Raw genomic sequence first — 11,583 nt, forward strand, 5'->3', positions numbered from 1 at the left:
ATTACCTTGAAAAACTGTATTTGATCTTTACTCAATCACCAAGAGAAATATAATTTGTAAGTACAAATTTATGCATACTTAGTTTGGTATGAATAGTTTCTATTGAATTTGTCTAAGGAGAGTGAGTCTACTCATGATGATACTAGCTCCATGTATTGGGTCTTTAGAGGAGAGAGACTTACAAAAGATTAGATGTTGTTTATGGATATGGGATGATTCATTTGTGATGGCAATATATCCTCCTCCATATTGAATTTCTATACAATCAAATTGCTAGATATAAATAATTGGACTTTGTGTTCTAAAATTGTAGTACTAAGATATAAACCTCAAACAAGGGTTGCGTGCTATGGTGGGGTAGGAGGAAGATGGTTGTGTGAATGGCTAATTGGGTAAGTTGCAAAAAATTAGTGTGTCAACTGCAAGTAGTTTCATTAATTTGATAAGGGAATCAAATTTGAAAGTGAGATAATCAAAATTGACATGTCTGTCCTTATGATAGATGTCTTTATCTCACAATAGAAAATTACCTCAAACGACAAGCGGCAAATTATGAAATATATGGAAAATCAAAAGAACATTCACCTATAATATTCAAAAGAACATTCCACTATCCAGTCGTGAAAACTCTTAATGTTAAATATGAAGATTATTAAATTAAAAATGATAACTATCAGAGATCTATATTTTTATTTTAGTGATGAAAAATCTACAGTCTAATTTTAAGAAAAATAATAGTCTTAAATGTATATGATTAAATGAAATAAATAAGAGTACTAGTTGTAGCTGTATAATTCTAGTGTTATTGATTATGTTAAAAAAAATGTTTAATAAAATAAGTATGAAGTAACATAAATGGATCATTGGCTTGATCCTATTATGACTTAATGTAAATGCATTTGATCATTACTTGGACAATATTATGCAGGAGATCTTTACTCAATCACCAAGAGACAATATAATATGTAAGTACAAATTTCTACATACTTAGTTTGGTATGAATAAATTTGATTCAATACAAGGATAATTACTTGTATTAATTCAAGACATGAATGATTAATTTAATTTAGCACAACTACTATGCAAGTGTGTATGTATGCATGTAAAGCAGTTCACATAGTGAACTAATTTACACACATACATGCACATATGCATACAATCATCATAATCAATTATCCTTGAATCTGACCAAAGCTATTATATATGAACAAGAGATAGATGTTTAGAAGGAAAATAAAATAACACTTACATAGATACCTCTTCTCCCCTTCAAGAAAATTGTAGAGCAAGGGCATGGAGATCACAAGAGAATGACAACATAATTCTAGATCTCCACTGATCTCAACCAACGTTCAGAGCTCTCCACCCTCATTTGGAGCTTTCCATCTCTTTCGCGTGCAACTCTCCACAATCAACTAAGACAAATGAGGAATGATTAATATCATGTTTTCTTTTCTTTTTTGTTTATAATCCATAATCCACAATCCACAAGATCTCTCTGTATATATACATACAAACATACATACATATACATACATATATAAATACATAAATACATATGTACATACATACATGAAAACAACAATGCACTTTCTAAGAGTTTACAATTGTTTTACAAGAAAATGCATCTAAAGAACTGTTAGCTTAGAAGCAAGAACATGGTGTTGAAATAGTACAAAAAGTGTTAGACATGAGAGGTCCAAAAGTGAGGGTGTTGACCTATCTTGAAAACTTGAATGCTAAAATGAAAGGAATCGATGATCCAATGCCTATGCCAGAGTTACAACACACTATAAAGTTGATTTTAGATAAGGTAGAGGTAGATATTCAAAATTTTGATAATCAAAATTTAAGGCACGAGAGCGAAGGAGAAGGAGCGGCTTTAGAAAGAGAAGGAGACAGAGTGGCTTTAGAAAGAGACTGCATGACAAAAATAGTAACTAGACAACATAAAGGAGGTTATGGGAGCCACTGGTTAGAATCTAGGAAAGTGTTGTGGTAGGTACTATGACATTGGAAACAACAGTTAAATTGGTGTAGTTGCTGATTAATTGGGTTGATTACTTCATTATTATATGATCCAATGGTAATGTTACTTTTTATTTTGACATACATGAAAACATTATTATTTTTCATTATTATATATACATACATACATGAAAACAACAATGCACTTTCTAAGAGTTTATAGTTGTTCAACATAATTAATGTTTTACAAGAAAATGCACCTAAAGAACTATTAGCTTAGAGGAAAGAAAATGGTGTAGAAATAGTACAAAAAGTACTTGACATGAGAGGTCCGCAAGTGAGGGTGTTGACCAATCTTAAAAATTGGAATGCTAAAATGAAAGCTATCAATGATCAAAAACCTATGCCAAGGTTACAACAAAATGTGAAGTTGATTTTAGATAAGGTAGAGGTAGATATTTAGAAGTTTGATAATCAAAATTTAAGGAACAAGAGCGAAGGAGAAAGAACTTTAGAAAGAGAAGGAGAAGGATCAACTTTAGAAAGAGAGTGCATGACAAAAAAAGGAGAGGATATTATGGGAGTCACTGGTTAGAATCTAGGAAGTGTTGCGGTAGGTACTATGACATTAGAATCACTTGCAAGTGTCTTTGAGAATTTACAGTCCAAATATCAAATGCTTGTAAGAGTGTTTCAAGTATTGGCATAGTCTCCCTGTAATGATCCCAAGTATCAAATGCTTATAAGAGTGTTTCAAGGTTGGGAGCCACTTCAACATCCTTTGGATGGTTTAGAGGTAATATCATTGTGGCAAAGGCTTATACAAGGGAATGAGCCTCATGATTATGGCATTTATAAAAAAGAAGAACTTGCTTCTTCAACTCCTTACACTCAACTCTTTGCTGAAGTTATTCTTCAATTCCTTGCATATGTAGTTTTATCACCTTGGAAAACTATATTTGATCTTGCTAGTTGGGAAAAGTTGATTGTTCATTTTATTGTACCTAATCTGATGAAAGTTCTACAAGAATTTATAATCAACCCAACTAATCAACAACTAGATCCATTTAACTAGTTATGGCTAGTTTCTTTCTAAAAATATCTACTATGATATGTTTTTGTAAAATTTCTTGCAAACTCTACCCATTTTTCCTAGTGTACATTATTTTTTTGGAGGATCTTGAGGTAAGCCACTTAGCATGGATTGAGTGAGTTTTATTTATTTATTATTTGGATTCTAGAATATGTATGTAGATGGATCATTTTTTCTATTGTGTAGCTAAGATGTAATATGCACCTTAATTTTTTTTCCTAAATATACATGTTCATAAGGAAATATAAGATATACCTATTTAGAAGTAAAAGAAACTAACATTTACATACCCTTGAAGAAAATCATAGAGCTAGGGCATGGCAATGAAATCGTAGAGCAAGGGCACAATACGACAATGAAATTGCAGAGCAAGGACACGACATGGCAACAAAATTATAGAGCAAGGGCACAACACTGAAATCATAAAACAAGGGCATGGAAATGAAATAAAGAGATGACAAGGGTATGACAACCAAATCACAGAGCAAGGGTACGATGATGAAATACAAAGATCACAAGAGCACAAAAACCAAATTGCAAAGCAAAGACATGACAACAAAATGCAGAGATCACAACAACGAAATCATAGAGTAAGGGAATTTCAAAAAAATGCATAGATATATCATAGGAACAAAATGCACCAAGCACAAGGGCACAAAGATGTTAAGAGCTCTCCACCCTTGTTTAGAGCTCTCCACCTTCTTTCTCATGCAACTCTCCACAATAAAAAAAAATGAGGAATGATTTATGTCATGTTTTTTATTTTATTATTTGTTTATACTTACATAGGCATCACAATTATGAAGCTTACATCAGTATTGCGACAACGTCGAGAGAAATTGCAAAAAAAATGAAAATCACCACTAATTAGATTGTCGTCGCAATTTGACCTCAAATGTTGTAGTGCATAGATCTATGTATTTATGAAGCCATCTTGTAGTGCCTCTCCCATTTGTATTTTTTATTCCATGATGAATGTGACCATGATGTTCATGTTTTATGAGTGATCATGTTGGGATTGATGAGTGGTCTACACCCTTGGGGTGATTTGATTTATGTGTTTATGTTAATAGAATGATTATTCTTTATGTTAGACTTATGAGACTCATGATCTATTTGATGGTTTCATTGAGGTATGATCTAGTGGTTACCTAGATTGGTATGGTATCATGATGTTACTCCATGAGTACCCTTGAGATATGAATAATGGTTGCACTATGTGACACATTAGAGTACTGCACATGATTTGGGTTCTTGCAATAGTGTTGACTTATATGTTTGATTAAGTTATTAGTGATGTTTTGACCATATCTATATGATGTTTCCTTGTAATGTTATCTAGCGATGTAGTAAAAGGAAGGAGAATCTCGAAAGGAGATATCCTAGCCCCTAGAAAATAACCACAAAAAAAAAAAACAATAATATAGATATTTAGATCCAAAATAATGCCAACTCATAATAAACTCATTATATTTACATCCAACATGCTCGATTGTAAGGCCTTTTGAGTTGCTGCCAAATATATAAGAAATTACAATAGTAATTCTATGAGATCCCTCAAGATCCAACTCAAATCCTAGCTAGCCTAGATTTGTAACATAACAATAATCTAGTAGAAACCTCCAACAAGATCTAAACTTATGCTCATAAGCAACCAAGAAACCTCCTTGTTTCTAAACTACAACCACTAGCTCTTCTCAAACTTCACTATCTTAGCTACTCCTCTACCGATGATGTGGATTCTTCCAATAATTATTTCTACATCAACCCAAGCTCCTTATATAGCCAGCTAAGCCACAAGTCAGCTAGTCATGCAATTAATTACATTATAGGTCCGACCTTAGAAGAGTAAACCAAAACTATAACAAATATAAACAAAAATAGATGCTAAGTTAAATTTAGGTCCACACATGACCCAAGAACATGTACCTAACTTATAAAGATATGACGTAGGGAGAAAAAGAACAACCAGGGCCTAAGGCTCACCCAGCTATCCAAACCACCCTGCAAGAGTTAACACGACAAAAGCAAACACATAGGACAACCACCAAAGGAGGAAGAGGAACAAATACTCTTATTGATTCTGTAAGGAAACTCAGGTGCGAAAACAACTTCCTACACTAATCTCATAAGGAAAGTATGGTGCAAATCCTTTTTAAATTCTTCTACACTTACAGATTCAATATCATGTAAACAACATTATAGCAACCAGCCATGCATACAGAAAATAGATAGAGAAAGAAACACATAACATAAAGATTTGCCGGTGGGGAAAAACCTTTCGGTAAAACAACCCCACCCCTCAAGAACCTGCACAATGTATTATCTTCAACACAAGATTACAATACACTTGCAATGCAAGTTCAACATCAATGATAGAAAATTCCAGCAGCACCTCAGTACCTGCAAACTTTCATCTATCACTCTATTGCATTACAACATGCAATGAACATCTTAAGACCCAATAAATTACCCACAAAGAAATTGGGCATTTTTCATGGCTCAACCACCAAGAAACATGCACACTGCCACATGTACATCCCATACCAAGAAAAGGGCGTCCATCCCTTGAATAGGCAATGACAGCTTGTCATAGAATCCGCCAAAAATAGCAGTCACAAGAGAAGTGTAAGGGAATCCCTCATACCAACCTATTTTTGGCATATTCTCTTACACACACCAACCACTCTTTCTTGGGTGCCCAAATAGGCCTCATGTCATAAGATGCTCTTACACCTGTCATAGCATATTCCTTAAATAGCTCTTACGCGTCATAGGAATCCGTCATAACCATTTCAGCCATGATCTCCTTCACACACTTCAAGATGCCGACACATGTAAGTGATCAACATGCCAGCTAGACATGAACACTCACATTACATATTATTTGCAAAAATACATTTTACAAAACAAATAATAATAAGAATAGGAATTATACAAGGTTGAGACACCTTATTCCTAACAGATTCATCAAAATATCTTCATACATGCCCAACTGTAAGGCCTTCTAGGTTATGACCAATTACAAATACATTCAAATCTAGATCCACAATCCAATTTTAAGTGTGCATCTTCTACTTGATCCTCTAAGTTCTACCAATCTCCTCCTAAAATCTCCCTAAAGATTGGTCCACGACCTCCTTAAATACTTGCCAAAATGGCTTACAAAAGATTGTAGAACAAAGAAAGCCACAAGTTAGTCCATAATAGATATTAAATACCTATACCAAAATTAAATGCAAGCAAAGTCAATCCAAATTGGAACTAGACATAGATAACTCAGTGAATGAAGACTACACAAAAACTAGCACTCGACATCTACATGAGCTTGGCACCCAAAGGGTCACTCAGCACCAACAAGATCTTGGCACCCAAAGGATCACTCAATACCAATAGGAACTCGACACCCAAAGGATCACTCAACACCAATAGGATCACTCAGCACCAATAGGAACTCGACACCCAAAGGATCACTTGGTACTAATAGGTAGAAAGAAAAAAAGTGCAGGTTTGCAAGGAAACCTAGGATGCTCCTGCATTAGACAACCAGGGTTGGAGAAATGATTCTCTTGAATCATGCAAGTGTCACAACCTGAGTTGAATCCAACTTAGATTGAGAAATCCATGTAGCATCTTCAATTGGTCTATTCTTCCATTTCACCAAATACTCAGAGCAATCTTTTCCTCTTGTACTCTTGCCAATTCTCTGATCCAAAATCTATTCAACTTCTTCAATCTACTTCTTAGGATAATCATCAGGTACAACCACTTCATCATCTGACTCATGATACTTATATAAATCAGAAACATTGAATATAGGAGATATATCCATGTCATCAGGTAACTCAATTTCATAAGCATTACCATTGTCAAAAATTTTCAAGATCTTACAAGGTCCAAACTTCTTCATCCTTAGCTTATTGTATGTTCCAACAAAAAATCTTCCTTTCTTCAAATGAACCATTACCTCATCACCAACTTCAAAAACATGATGTCTTCTAGATTTATCAACATTCTCCTTATACTTTTGATTACTTTGTTCCAACCTCAACTTCACTTCCTTATTCAAAGACTCAATAAAATCAGCAAATGCTTCTCCTGCAATGCTTCTCTTTTCTTCACCCACAACATCTCTCAAATCTGATATACCTCTAGGATGCATTCCAATAACAATCTCAAAAGGTGTCTTCCCTATACTCCTATTCATAGAATTATTATATGCAAACTCAGCTTGTGCCAATACCATCTCCCAATTACTAGGCTTGTCTGCAACTAAACATCTCAGAAAATTACCCAAGCTTCTATTCACAAATTTTGTCTATCCATAAGTCTATGGATGGAATGTAGAACTAAACTTCAATTCAGTACCCATCTTCTTCCACAAAGTCTTCCAGAAATAACCAACAAACTTACTATCTCTATCAGAAATAATGCTTCTTGGTAATCTATGCAATCTCACAATCTCTTTAAAGAAAAGTTAAGCAACATGCTCAACATCTAATGTCTTCTTACATGGTATGAAATGAGCCATTTTAGAAAATCTGTCCACCACAACAAATATAGAATCATACCCCTTGACTGTCTTAGGAAATCCAAGAACAAAATCCATACTGATGTCATTCCAAGGTTTCTCAAGAACAACAATAGGTGTATACAAACCAATATTCTGGCTTACTCCTTTTGCAACTTGAAAAATTCCACAACTCTTCACAAATTTTTGAACATCCTTATACATTTGTGGCCAACAATACTTTTTTTCCAGTAAACTCATTGTCTTATCACTTCCAAAATGTCTAGCCAATCCACCACTATGCTTTTCCTTAATTAGATTCAACCTCATAGAACTTTTAGGAATACACAACTGAATACCTTTGAACAACATACCTTTTTGAATGAAATATTCATCATACTTACTTATGTGATTTGTCAAATTTGGTGCTCTGTACTCTCTCCATGCCTCAGAAAAATCAGGATTAGCATCATACAACTCTTTCATTTCATCAAAACCAAGAACTTCAACCTTCATTTCAGTCAACAAAGAATGTCTTCTACTCAATGCATCAGAAACTCTATTAGTAACTCCACTCTTATGCTTAATAAAAAATGTGAAACTCTATAAGTACTCAACCCACTTCATATGTCTTTGATTCAATTTATGTTGACTTCCCGAGTATTGTAAAGCTTAATGATCAGTATACAACACAAACTCCTTAGGAATAAAATAGTGTCTCCACTTCTTCAATACTTGAAAAATAGCATAAATCTCTTGATCATACACAAAATACTTCCTTTTAGCATCATTCCACTTTTCATTAAAGAAAGGAATAGGCTTAACTTCTTGACTTAATACAACTCCTATTGAGATCAAGTAAGGCCAATACAAGCAACTCAACAACCTTTTGTTTGAAAGTATCAAAACTATTATTAGCTCCATGTGTCCACTTGAATTCCTTTTTGTCTCCTCTCATTGTCTCACTCAGAGCATTACAAACAACACTGGAATTCTTTATGATTTTTTTGTAAAAACTAGCCAAACCATGAAATGATCTTACCTCACCCACGTTCTTAGGTGTAGGCCATTCCAAAATTTCTTTGACCTTCTCAGTATCCATCTTCAATCCATTAGCTAAAATCACAAATCCCAAATACACAATCTTCTCTTGCATAAAAGAACACTTTTTCAGATTAATCAACAACTTTTCCTCTTTCAACCTCTACAATACTTGTCTAATATGCTCAAGATGTTCTTCCATAGTCTTACTAAATATTAGAATATCATCCAAATAAACAATCAAAAACTTACCCAAAAATCTTTTTAGAACTTCATTCATCAACCTCATGAAAGTACTAGGTGCATTAGTCAAACCAAAAGGTATAACCAACCATTCATACAAACCATCTTTTGTCTTGAAAGAAGTCTTCCATTCATCACCTTCTCTAATTTTTATTTGATGATAGCCACTCTTCAAATCAATCTTGTTAAAATACTTTACTCCACTCAAAAAATTCATTATGTCATCCATCCTCGACATAAGAAACCTATATTTCACTGTTATCTTGTTAATCACTCTAGAATCAGTATGCATTCTCAATTCCCCATTCTTTTTAGGTGCTAATACAATAGGTACAACACATGCACATGGACTCAAAATTTCTCTAATAAAACCTTTCTCCAATAATTCATGCACTTGTCTATTAAGTTCTTCATTCTCTATAGGTGTCAATCTATATGGTGCTTTGTTTGGTAAACTAGCTCCAGGAATCAGGCCCATACAATGACTTATACTTCTCATTGGAGGTAAACCATTAGGAATATCCTCTACAACAATTTCTTTATACTCATTCAACAATTCAACAATTTCTTTTGGTACTCAATTTCCATTAGTTTCTATTGTCACTCAATCACCACTGACTGGTACTTAGCTAACACTATTTTCTATCACTCAGCTATTATCGACACAACCCAGTCTCGTTGGAATTATAGCAAAACAAACTCAATTCTTTTTCATTTCCTTTTCAAATTGCTTTTCATTAGCCATGCAAATTTTTATAGTAGTACAATTCACCTCATCTAGACTTTCAATTAAAGGCAACAATATTTTTTTCTTTTCGTTTACCCAAAGGGTATTGATTCAATCTTCCATCATGTACAACATATATATCATATTGCCAAGGTCTACCTAATAGAATATGACAACAATCCATAGGCATAATATCACACAAAAATTCATCAAAGTAATGTCCAATCTTGAATTTCACAAGGCATTGCTCACTTACCAATATTTTATGCTCATATTTGATCCATGAAACATGGTAGGGTTTAGGATGCTTCAACCTCTGCAAATGCAACTTTGAAACCAGCTCCTTTGATGCCAAATTTGTAGAACTTCCACTGTCAATGATCACTTTGCAGCATTTTCTAGCCATCTTACATCTTGTCTTGAAAAGACTTCTCCTTATAACAGATTCCTCATCACTTCTTTTATCACATAAGGTTCTTCTTACCAGTAGATTATCTCCAGCCTCAGGTCCACTTGGTGAACTCTCAATGTCTTCTTGAATCACAACATTTCTATTATTTTGCCCACTTTCAAAAGATCTACATTCTAAAGATCTATGTCCCTCTTTATCACATCTAAAATAATTACCATGAAATCCACCTCTAGAATAAGAATTACCTCTTCCTCAGTAAGAATTAGTGCCTCCTCGATGAGAATTACCACTTTTTCATTCGGTCTTGCCTTTTTCATCATTCTTCCATTCAAATTTTCCTTTATCCTACATAGAACTATTAGATTTGTTGCTTCCTCCATAAGATCTACCTCTACCTCTCTAGAATCTACCACCTCTACCTCTTTGCCTTTGTTCATGCTTCTTTGTCAAGACACTAGTACATTTGACCATCTATTAAAATGGGGTCAAATTGGTCAGATTAGGCAAGGAAAAGTGTCTTTTTTTAATAAAAAATCCATGCCCATGTTGGTCAAAATTTTGACCAACACGAGCATAACATGTTAAAATAAAAAAGGGGCAAGTTAGGGTTTATTGTGATGAGCGCGCGTGAGAGTTACATAGGCATTTCATTTGGAGTGCGGGAGCTACATAGGCATTTCATGTGGTTGTAATGTATGATCACAATACTCAGAGACCTCAATGACTTGGCTTCATCACTTATGACTCAAAAGATGTGGAGGTTTTTGTGCAAAAGCCCTTTCATGAGTTCAATGGAAAGATGGTAGAGGTCAAGCGATCGATCCCCAAGGAACAATCTACTGGGAATGCTAGGTATACTATAGGAGGAGGTCGAGGAGGGAATTTTGGACATGGCTTCAATTTGAGTGTGGTAAGACCCTATGGGCCTAGAATGAATACTAAGCATTTTGTTGCTCCAGGAGGTAGAGGTGGGTTCACTTCATATGGACCTACTAGAAGTGGATATAATGCACCTAGGGCTAGCCATGGAAATGGTGTAGGATATGGAGCTACAATGAATGGAGGCAACTATGATAGTTCTTCTTTTCGAACCAACCCAACCTATTCTACTAGCATAGTTGGAACTTATGGAGGAGCTCCCATTGGCTACAACAATCTGGCAACTAGAGCTTATAACAACAATCTAGCTCCAGTGAGAAATATGTGGGGTAATGGAACTATACCATATTTTGGAGGAAATGGGAGCATAAGTGGTTATGGTGGAGGTGCAGCATGGGGCTTAGGTCAAGGTAGTAATAACCAAGAAAATGGAAGTGTTGTTGGGTATGCAAGTGGCTATGGAAGCTCTTAAAATATCTATGGCTCAAGTGTCAGTGATTATCCAACACAAAATAGTGAGTATGGAACTGAAGTGGAAACATATAGCTCAACAACAAGGGCCTATGGAGGTACATACACTGATAGTTACAACAACTCTACTTATGGAGACTTAGCTTGGAGATCAAAACCATCTAATCTTATTGGAGCACATTCAGTAGGCTATGGGCTAAGCACAGTTAGAGATGGGTTGCATAAATAAACCTTGACAA

At 34.6% G+C, this 11,583-nt stretch overlaps 1 pseudogene; it reads left to right on the plus strand.

Moving 5' to 3' along the window:
- The first annotated feature begins 380 nt into the window (after positions 1-380).
- On the plus strand, positions 381-11,573 carry LOC149538423 (heterogeneous nuclear ribonucleoprotein 1-like; annotated as a pseudogene).
- Positions 11,574-11,583: the final 10 nt, after the last annotated feature.

The sequence above is a fragment of the Cupressus sempervirens genome, chromosome 9 (assembly GCF_028749045.1).
Source record: "Cupressus sempervirens isolate cs-2001-9-10 chromosome 9, ASM2874904v1, whole genome shotgun sequence".
Taxonomy (NCBI): Eukaryota; Viridiplantae; Streptophyta; class Pinopsida; order Cupressales; family Cupressaceae; genus Cupressus; species Cupressus sempervirens.